At 45.4% G+C, this 9,234-nt stretch overlaps 1 long non-coding RNA gene across 1 annotated transcript; it reads right to left on the minus strand.

The window, feature by feature from the left end:
• Positions 1 to 540: 540 nt before the first annotated feature.
• Positions 541 to 3,326, minus strand: LOC309338170. Its single transcript, XR_014154782.1, has 2 exons — positions 3,157 to 3,326; positions 541 to 1,431 (listed from the first exon to the last, which is right to left on the minus strand). It is a non-coding gene; the product is annotated as an uncharacterized lncRNA (long non-coding RNA).
• Positions 3,327 to 9,234: the final 5,908 nt, after the last annotated feature.

Consider the following 9,234-nt stretch of genomic DNA (forward strand, 5'->3'; position numbering starts at 1 on the left):
GGGGAAGATGTTGCACATGGGGAGACACTCTGAGCATGGGTGGCTCTCTTGTCCTTGGACCCATAAGAAGAGTCTCTGGGATCGGGCCAATGGCCCATCTAGTCCAGATTCCTGTTCTCACAGAGGCCAACTAGTGCCATTGTTATCAGCAGGAGAAAATAATGCATTCCCTCCATGCCACGTATAATTTTATAAACTTATGTCGCCTCTTACTTTTTCTCTAAACTAAATAGCCCTATATTGGTGTCCAAGTAAATACTCCTTTGCGTTAAAGGATCTACATTGGCTCCCAGTACATTTCCAAACACAATTCAAAGTGTTTGTGCTGGCCTTTAAAGTCCTAAAAAGCCTCAGTCCTGTATACCTGAAGGAGCATCTCCACCCCCATTGTCCAGCCCAGACACTGAGGTCCAGCTCCTTCTGGTGGTTCCCTCACTGCAAGAAGTTGTGTCTGCCCTGTGGAACACCCTCCCATCAGATGTCAACGAAATAAACAACTATCTGAGGTTCAGAAGACATCTGAAGGTAGCCCTGTTCAGGGAAGTTTTTAATGCTTGATGTTTTATTGTGTTTTTAATATTCTGTTGGGAGCTGCCCAGAGTGGCTGGGGCAAGCCAGTCAGTTGGGCGGCATATAATTAATGACATTGTTGTTGTTGTTGTTGTTGTATCTGAGTACTTGGATGGGAAGCATTTCATGGCCCACTTTTGTTCTGTGGTTATCAAAAAGCTGCTATTATTCTGAAGTTAGTAGCGTTCAGCTGGCCGACTGAATAATCCACTGTGGATCTTTGCTTATAATTGGCCATCACAGGATCATAACATATTGGTCACCAGGTACTTCCTTAATCTCAGCCATTTCAACAATTTCCTTGGAACTTGTTTGAAGAGGGAGCCAGGATGTGATGGGTTTCCAGCGCTGGATGCCAAGGTGGTTTTAATTCTGGCAAAGGGTTCAGAGCAGGAAAATAGGGAGTGTAATGCCTCAGATGCTACCGGTTTTCGGTTTTGATGCTCCACGTGTGAAAAGACTGATAAAAGAATTAGCATTCTGTGCAGCTTTTTCCAGTTTCAAGAGTGAAGTGCTGGCTTTGCTTTGACTGCTCTCAATCAAGGATATCAACACAGAGGGAGAAAAATGGAAAAAGAACCTCCCTAATGCTCTGAAAACAAAAGAATGAACTTCTTCTGAGGTTTAAGGGCACCCCCCCCAATCTTATCTGGTTATTTATAGCCTGTTCTGGCTATAACAGGCAACCTTGAATTAACATCTCCAAGTTTATGCCTTCCTGTTCTAATGCTCTGATCACTGCTACGCCAGGTACCAATCTTGGCTTTTATTTGCTTAATTTTAAAAATGGCAATGGCAGCAATTACAATAACAAATTGAGTGGGGAAGCGATCATGCACAAACACCTCTTGGCGGCCAGCTCTGCAAAGAGAAGAGAAACACAAATAATTTTGTCGCTAATAAGGCAGCGTGCCCGAAAGTAGCTTCTCCCACACACAAAAACACGGCCAGCTTTGGCATAAAGCAGCTAATGAGAAAGGAAAATTAAAATATCGCCATCAGACCTCTCGCCATGTCTCCCCTGGAGAAGAAGGCGGCCAACAAGCAATGCCATGTTGCTCTTTAAAAGGATTAACAATCATTTTCTCCTGGAGGCAATGAGCCCTGCCTTAAACTTAGCCTTGGAGCTCCAAAGCAGGTGTCTTTCCAAAGAGCAGGACTGAAGGTTTTTTTCCTCCCGTCGGGTAAATGGGACATTTGCCCTTGGGTACTGCTCTGGAAGGATGTTCTGAACAGCCAATCATGGAGATTCTCCTCTCATGCTGTGTTGCAAAGAATCACTGCTTGCTGCCACTCTTCCTTGTGCAGCCTTGGCCTCCCGCAATGAAAGCTGTGATTATTCTGGGATTCCATTGTTAAGCATAATTGTTTAATTGACACTGAAATGGGGGGATACCTAAATGTGTATTGCTGAAGGCTATAATGTGGGGAAATTCCACTGATGTATATTGTGGTCTCTGAGCTCCTAGATGGGTTGATAAGTACGGTAACTATTGCTGCTTTCTGCTAGCTGACATGTGAGTGTTTAACCTAGATCAAGTGGCAAATGGAGATCAGGTTTCGAAATGGAGATTTGCAGCCAAATACCTTTGTCACCTGATCTACGGTTAAACACTATGTCAGAGCTAAAAGAAAAAACAAAAAACAAAAAAACAAAAAACACTATGTCAGAGCTAGCAGAGAACAATAACAATTAAGTATCAACCCATCTAGGAACCCAGAGAGCTTAATATAGCCCCATGGAAAATCCCCATGATGAAGCCTTCAGTAATACACATTTAGGCATTCTCCATTTCAGTGAGAATTAAACAATTATAATTAACACCCTCCTCTCTCCTGCATCTCCCTGTGCACCCTCGACATCAGCTCCAGAGGATTAGAAGACCATCTGGACAAGATTTGGTGGGCAGGCAGCAGAGGAGGAAACAGAAGTTCTGCTGTGCATTGCTTTGGAAACAACCCCAAGTAGCTAATGTGTTGCTCTCCAGATGCTGCTGGACTAGAGCTGCCATCATCCTTGATCATTGGGCCATGATGGCTGGGGTGAATGGGAGCTGGAGTTTAAGAACGTTTGGAGAGCAGAAGATTGGCTACCCCTGAGCTAGTAAGTCTATCTGCAGTTGTCTTTCATGAATTAATCTAATCTCCTTTCAGTGCCACTGAAACCACTGCCCATTGCTGCTTTCTGTGGCAGCAACTTCCACAAAGTTGTTACCCACCACATGAAGTCCTTCACTTTTGTCTGGCTCTCCTTGCCACTCAGTTAAATCGACTGACTCCAGGTCCTAGCAGTATGAGTGAGAAAAGAAGTAGGTTTCTGCCACAAACCTGAAAATGTGGAAACATTTATTTATGTTTAATGGAAGAAGCTCGGCGTTCAGCAAAGTTGTTTACTTGGGCCTTTTGCTGAGGGCATCGAGTGAAAAACGATTGTCCCTCAAGTAACAACATAAATATTTATCTTATTATGGATTGAAATAAAACATGGCGTGCCTGGAGAGTCTAAGGTAAAGTTGTATTTTTAACCTTGTAAGGAAAGAGTATAGAGGTTTGAGCTTAATTAAATTATAAATTGATCCCTCTAACCTTTTCGTCTCAAATATATATATAATGCATGGCAAGCTTCATCTTGGGATGCTGGTAGCCAACGGTATGATTTTCTGCATCCTGGCAGAGGTAAAGGAGAGGCCCTCTGAGGTACTTTTCAGCACACACTGAATTGCATAGAGCGCTATTCTTCACACATTGTTGTGTTAATGATCCAGTTAGCGATGAAAAATTGTGTTGGCTTGTAAACACAACTGCCCTGTGGGGCCTCAATTAATGCAGAATGCTTTGTGATGATATTAGCCTGGGGTGAGAAGCTGACTCAGTTTTATTTCACATATTTGTTTAATTTGAAAATTTATAATCCACTTTTCGATTCATGGGAGCTCTTAAAAATGGCGAAAAACCTTTCTTTTTTAAAAAAAATCACTGGGGGGGGGGGAACCCCAATTTAAACTGTAAACAGTAAGGAAAACCTCAAAGATAACTGAGCCAAGAGCTTTTATTTTCTTGTTTTGCCACCAGCAGGGAAACACCGATCAAGTAAACTCTCACTGAAGATGAAAGGCTTGAGTTAATAATAATAATAATAATGTTTCAACAGCATGCCTGAAAGGGCGTCAGGGTTTGGGACTATGTGAATCTTAGGTGGCAACGGATTGCACAGATGTGGAGTCACCACTAAAAATGTCCCGTAACCTCAGTAAGTTGCTTAGATGTCTAGCCGCAAAATGTCTAACGGCATCACAGTCTAGTGACTTGGAGTGGCCGCCGAGAACATATTACCCCAGTCCTGAAAGGTCTACATTGGCTCCCAGTACGTTTCCGAGCACAATTCAAAGTGTTGGTGCTGACCTTTAAAGCCCTAAATGGCCTCGGTCCAGTATACCTGAAGGAGCGTCTCCACTCCCATCATTCTGCCCGGACACTGAAGTCCAGCTCCGAGGGCCTTCTGGCGATTTCCTCACTGCGAGAAGTGACGCTACAGGGAACCAGGCAGAGGGCCTTCTCTGTGGAACACCCTCCCATCAGAAATGTCAAGGAAATAAACAACTATCTGGCTTTCAGAAGACATCCGAAGGCAGCACTGTTTAGGGAAGTTTTTAATGTTTGCTGTTTTATTTTGTTTTTAGTATTCCATTGGAAGCCACCCAGAGTGGCTGGGGAAACCCAGCCAGATGGGCGGGGTACAAATATAACAACAACAACAACAACAATACAGTGGTATCTCGGGTTACATATGCTTCAGGTTACATACGCTTCAGGTTACAGACTCCGCTAACCCAGAAATAGTGCTTCAGGTTAAGAACTTTGCTTCAGGATGAGAAAAGGCCCCCTGCCCAATTAACAGAGTTTAGGAATGCACACCACTAAAGGAGAGGCTGGTACAGATTCAATTAGGCTGACCAGAGCCAGCTGGAAGATGATTGAGGATGACACCTTGATAAAGATAATGAGAGTTTCTTAGGTACGAAACAACTCCAAATATGGAATGTCTATTTTGAAGGCCAGACAAGAGCTGTTCACGTGTTGCTGTAACCTTTCAACCTTTTTGAGTCCACAGCTCCCTTAACCATCTACATTCTTTCTGCGGCACCCCTGTGGGGCTCAAGACCCCAGTTATGTCACCTTCTCACCCTTTTTTGAACACTCCCTTGTGGAGTGTTCCCTCAGCCTCCTTTCCCTTTACCCTCTATTTGGGAGCCCTCTGGGCAGCCACCACTGCTGCCCCTGGTCTCTGAGCTGCCCCCCCCCGCCCTAAAGACAGGTGCCTCCTCACACTGTCCCACAGGGGCCTGGACAAGAATCTACACACATATTAAAAAAACGCTGTGGAAATGCTTTTTTTAAAAAAAGTTTTGAAAAATACTTTGAATTTTGCATAGCTCACTCTCGCCATCTAGTGACGCATTTGTATATTGCACTTTACAACACATTTAAAATGTTTAATTTGCAGCTGTGTAGCTGAGTCATGGGACTTGCCTGTCCGTTCCCAACAGCAAGGGCTGGCTGGCTGGGCTCCCTCGCCCGCTTGCTTGCTTACTCCGAGGCTGCCTCAGCTCCTGGCAACCAGCACCCCCTGACCAGCCCCAGAGGCACCATTTGCCTGCAGAGCTTGTAGCCGGGGCTGCTGCAACAAACAGCCGTGCAAGCCGTGCAAGCCTTTGGGAGGCAGAGATGCGAGAGGGCATCAGAGGAGGGAGGGAGGGAAGGAAGGAGGGACAGTGTTGCCCGCGGCATCCCTGACCATCATTAAAGGCACCCCAGGGTGCTACAGCACACTGGTTGAAAACCACTGCTGTAACCAATAATATTGCAGAGATTATATGGGCACGAGGGCTTCATGTATTCAGAATGCTATATAGATGCCTTGAAGCTGCCCAGCTTTTGGAATTACAATGAAGCTGATCTTTCCATGACATACTACTACTACTACTACTACTACTACTACTACTAATAATAAATACCTCGCCCATCTGGCTGGGCTTCCCCAGCCACTTTGGGTGGCTTCCAACAAAATATTAAAATACAGTAATGCATCAAACATTAAAAGCTTCTCTAAACAGGGCTGCCTTCAGATGTCTTCTAAAAGTCTGGTAGTTGTTTTTCTCTTTGACATCTGGTGGGAGGGCATTCCACAGGGCGGGTGCCACTACTGAGAAGGCCCTCTGCCTGGTTCCCTGTAACTTGGCTTCTCGCAGCGAGGGAACTGCCAGAAGGCCCTCTGCGCTGGACCTCAGTGTCTGGGCTGAGCGATGGGGGTGGAGACGCTTTATTTGGCTAAAGAGGACTGGCATATTTCCAGACCCCCATTGTAGGGTGACACCTTCTTGTGAGATTCTCACGGGCATTGGCTGGCCAGTGGGCAAAATAAGACATTGGACTAGAGAGGCCTTTGCTCTGACACAGGGGCGGCACTTTCTCACTATTATTTATTGGGAAAGCAAAACTGTGTGTGAATTCGGTTATGTACCCTTCCCTCTTGGGGCTAGTTTTGTGCCGCTGGACTCTGTTATTTGGGATGCATCCTGGCCGTCCTTGCAGTGTTGAACAAGTCCCACCCGACACCAATCCAGTTGCGATTTCCCATGAGCTTCGCGGCTTGAAAAAGCACAGCTGCAGCTCTGGCAATTGCTGCCAGGTAATTGTACAGCTGCAGCGCTGTCAGGGTTCTGTGCTACGTTGCTCATTTAATTGCAAGCACATGATACTCAGGAGAATTTTTTGAGTCAGCCCTGTAGCATAGGGCTGCCAACTTTGATATTTTTAAAAATCTGCTACATGGTTGGAGTTTAGGGCAGGGGTGGGCAACCTGTGGCCCGCCAGGTGTTGCTGAACGACAGCTCTCATCACCCCTGACCATTGGTCATGTTGGCTGGGGCTGATGGGAGCTGGAGTCCAACAATGACTGGAGGACCACAGATTTCCCACTGCTGGTTAAGGCAGCGGAAGGAGGGGGCTTTCAGGGGACTCCATCCCATCAGAAGGTAAAAGGTAAAGGGACCCCTGACTGTTAAGTCCAGTCACGGATGACTCTGGGGTTGCGGCGCTCATCTCGCTCTATAGGCCGAGGGAGCCGGCGTTTGTCCGCAGAGAGCTTCCAGGTCATGTGGCCAGCATGACTAAGCCGCTTCTGGTGAAATGCCGTTTACCTTCCTGCTGGAATGGTACCTATTTATCTACTTTGACGTGCTTTCGAACTGCTAGGTTGGCAGGAGCTGGGATCGAGCAACGGGAGCTCACCCCGTCACAGGGATTTGAACCTTCTGATCGGTAAGCCCAAGAGGCTCAGTGGTTTAGACCACAGCACCACCCGCATCCCCTATCACATCAGAAGGTGGAGCCAAATCCAAAGCTTTATCACTTGACAGATGAATGTCACATGGGGAGAAAGAAGTTCTTCTTTTTATCTGTTTTTCTATCCCTGGATATTATATGATATAAATGCGATAAAGGGTTTTTGTTTTGTTTTTTAGTTCCCCCCACCGTTTTTCTTTCACTTTCTCATTACTATAAATTTGTGTTTTGTAAGGATTATGAGTATTTTGGAATCACATAATTGTAGAGCTGGAAGGGACCCCAAGGGTCATCTAGTCCAACCCCCTGCAATGCAGGAATCTCAGCTAAAGCGTCCATGACTTTTGGCCCTCCAACCTCTGCTTAAAACCTCCAAGGGAGGCGAGTCCACCACCTGTTTCATTGCTGAATAGTTCTTCCTGTCAGAAAGTACTTCCTGATGTCGACTCGGAATCTCCTTTCTTGTAACTTGAAGCCATTGGTTCGAGTCCTACCCTCCAGAGCACGAGAAAACAAGCTTGTTCCCTCTTCCATGGCTATCGTATCTCCTCTCAGTCTCCTCTTTTCCAGGCTAAACATACCCAACTCCTTCAACTGCTCCTCTTAAGGCTTGGTTTCCAGACCCTTGATCACCTTGGTTGCTCTCCTCTGCACACATTCTATTTAATGTTATCTGACTGGGTTGCCCCAGCCGCTCTGGGCAGCTTCCAACATATATAAAAAACATAATAAAACATTAATCATTTTAAAAAACTTCCCTATACAGGATTGCCTTTAGATGGCTTGGGAGTCGGATAACTCCATACCCTTCAACATTTATCCAATGAAAATAGATCCCAAGGAAAAGTGGGACATTCCAGGATCAAATCAGAAACCGGACGGCTTCTCTAAATCAGGGACGTCCCTTGAATAATTGGGACACTGGGAAGGTCTGCAGTCAATCCTAGCCATCGTGGGGTCGGAGTTGTAATCAAACAACACCTATAGGGCACCAGATTGGGGGAGGCTGGGTTTGTGTGTAGGGCTAGGGCTTCATTCAGTTTCTCATTGACTGTATAACTTTGGGCCATTCACCATCCCTTAACCTAAATCAGCCTTTCTCAACCTTGAGTCCCCAGATGCTGTTAGACTACAACTTCCATCGTCCCTGACTGCTGTTCCTTCTAGCTAGGGATGATGGGAGTTGTAGTCCAACAACATCAGGGGACTCTAGGTTGAGAAAGGCCAGCCTACGCAGGGTTGTTGTGAGGATAAAATGGAGCAGAAGGGTGGGGATAAATGCATAATAGGCCTTGAATTCATTGGAGGAAGGGTGGGATAAATGCAGACCCTCCAAGTCCCCCCCCCATGTTTAATGTTTTATTGTGTTTTTAAACATGTTTGAAGTTGCCCAGTGCTGGGGCAACCCAATAAGATGAGTGGTTATAAATAGTAAAATTATCATTATGCAAAGGGACATCCCTATTTTCATAGGATAAATGTTGGAGGATATGGAAATACATAACAAATGTATATCCGCCCTGCCCCCCCGCCCAATCCAGCACTTGTACCAGTGACTGGTCCCGCTGAACTCAGTGGAGCTTACTTCCAAGTAAACATGCATAATCTCAAGCTGCCAGGCTCATCTAATTGGGCCATAAGGAGTTTTGCTGGATGTTTTCAGAGACGGAGTATGATTAGCACTGATTGCTTTCTGTACGTTTATTTTTGTCCTTAATTGGACATTCATTGAAGGAGAGGCATTATTAAGAAGGGAGAGCATTTTTCTCTCTCCAATTTTTATTCTTAAATAAAACTAGTTAGCTGCCACGCAGCATTTTGCCCTCCCCCTCTTTATGAAAAATGCCAGCTATTTTAACGTGTATTTTGACTAGTCTGCCTCTCTGTCTTTGCTTTCTGCATCCAAGTATCTATCAATAAAATATTACGGCTCCAATGACTCTATTCATTGAACAGCAGGGAAAGAAAAATCTTCTGGGATCTGTCACCTGATTCTCTGGGGGGTGGGGGTGGCGTTCCAACAAGTTGTCTTCCCACATAGCGCTGCTTTAAGTGCAATGAAATTCTTCGGTGCTTTCAACTAAATTGAGAATTCTGTTTGAAAAGGTGATGCTCTCCATGGGCCTTGACTCCAGCCAGATTTATCTTTCATTTCCCAGTTTTCAACTGATGTACAGCAGAAACTCCTCACCGGAAATAAACGTTAAGTGTGACATACTTGAAAGCAAGAATGGAAGCCTTTCATTGTTCCTTATTGATTAAAAGTTGTGTCTGCAGTGCCCGCTGCTGACGAGGACTTCATAGGCGAGTAAAGCAAAC

This window comes from Podarcis erhardii (genome assembly GCF_964252035.2).
Source record: "Podarcis erhardii genome assembly, chromosome: 3".
NCBI classification, from domain to species: Eukaryota; Metazoa; Chordata; class Lepidosauria; order Squamata; family Lacertidae; genus Podarcis; species Podarcis erhardii.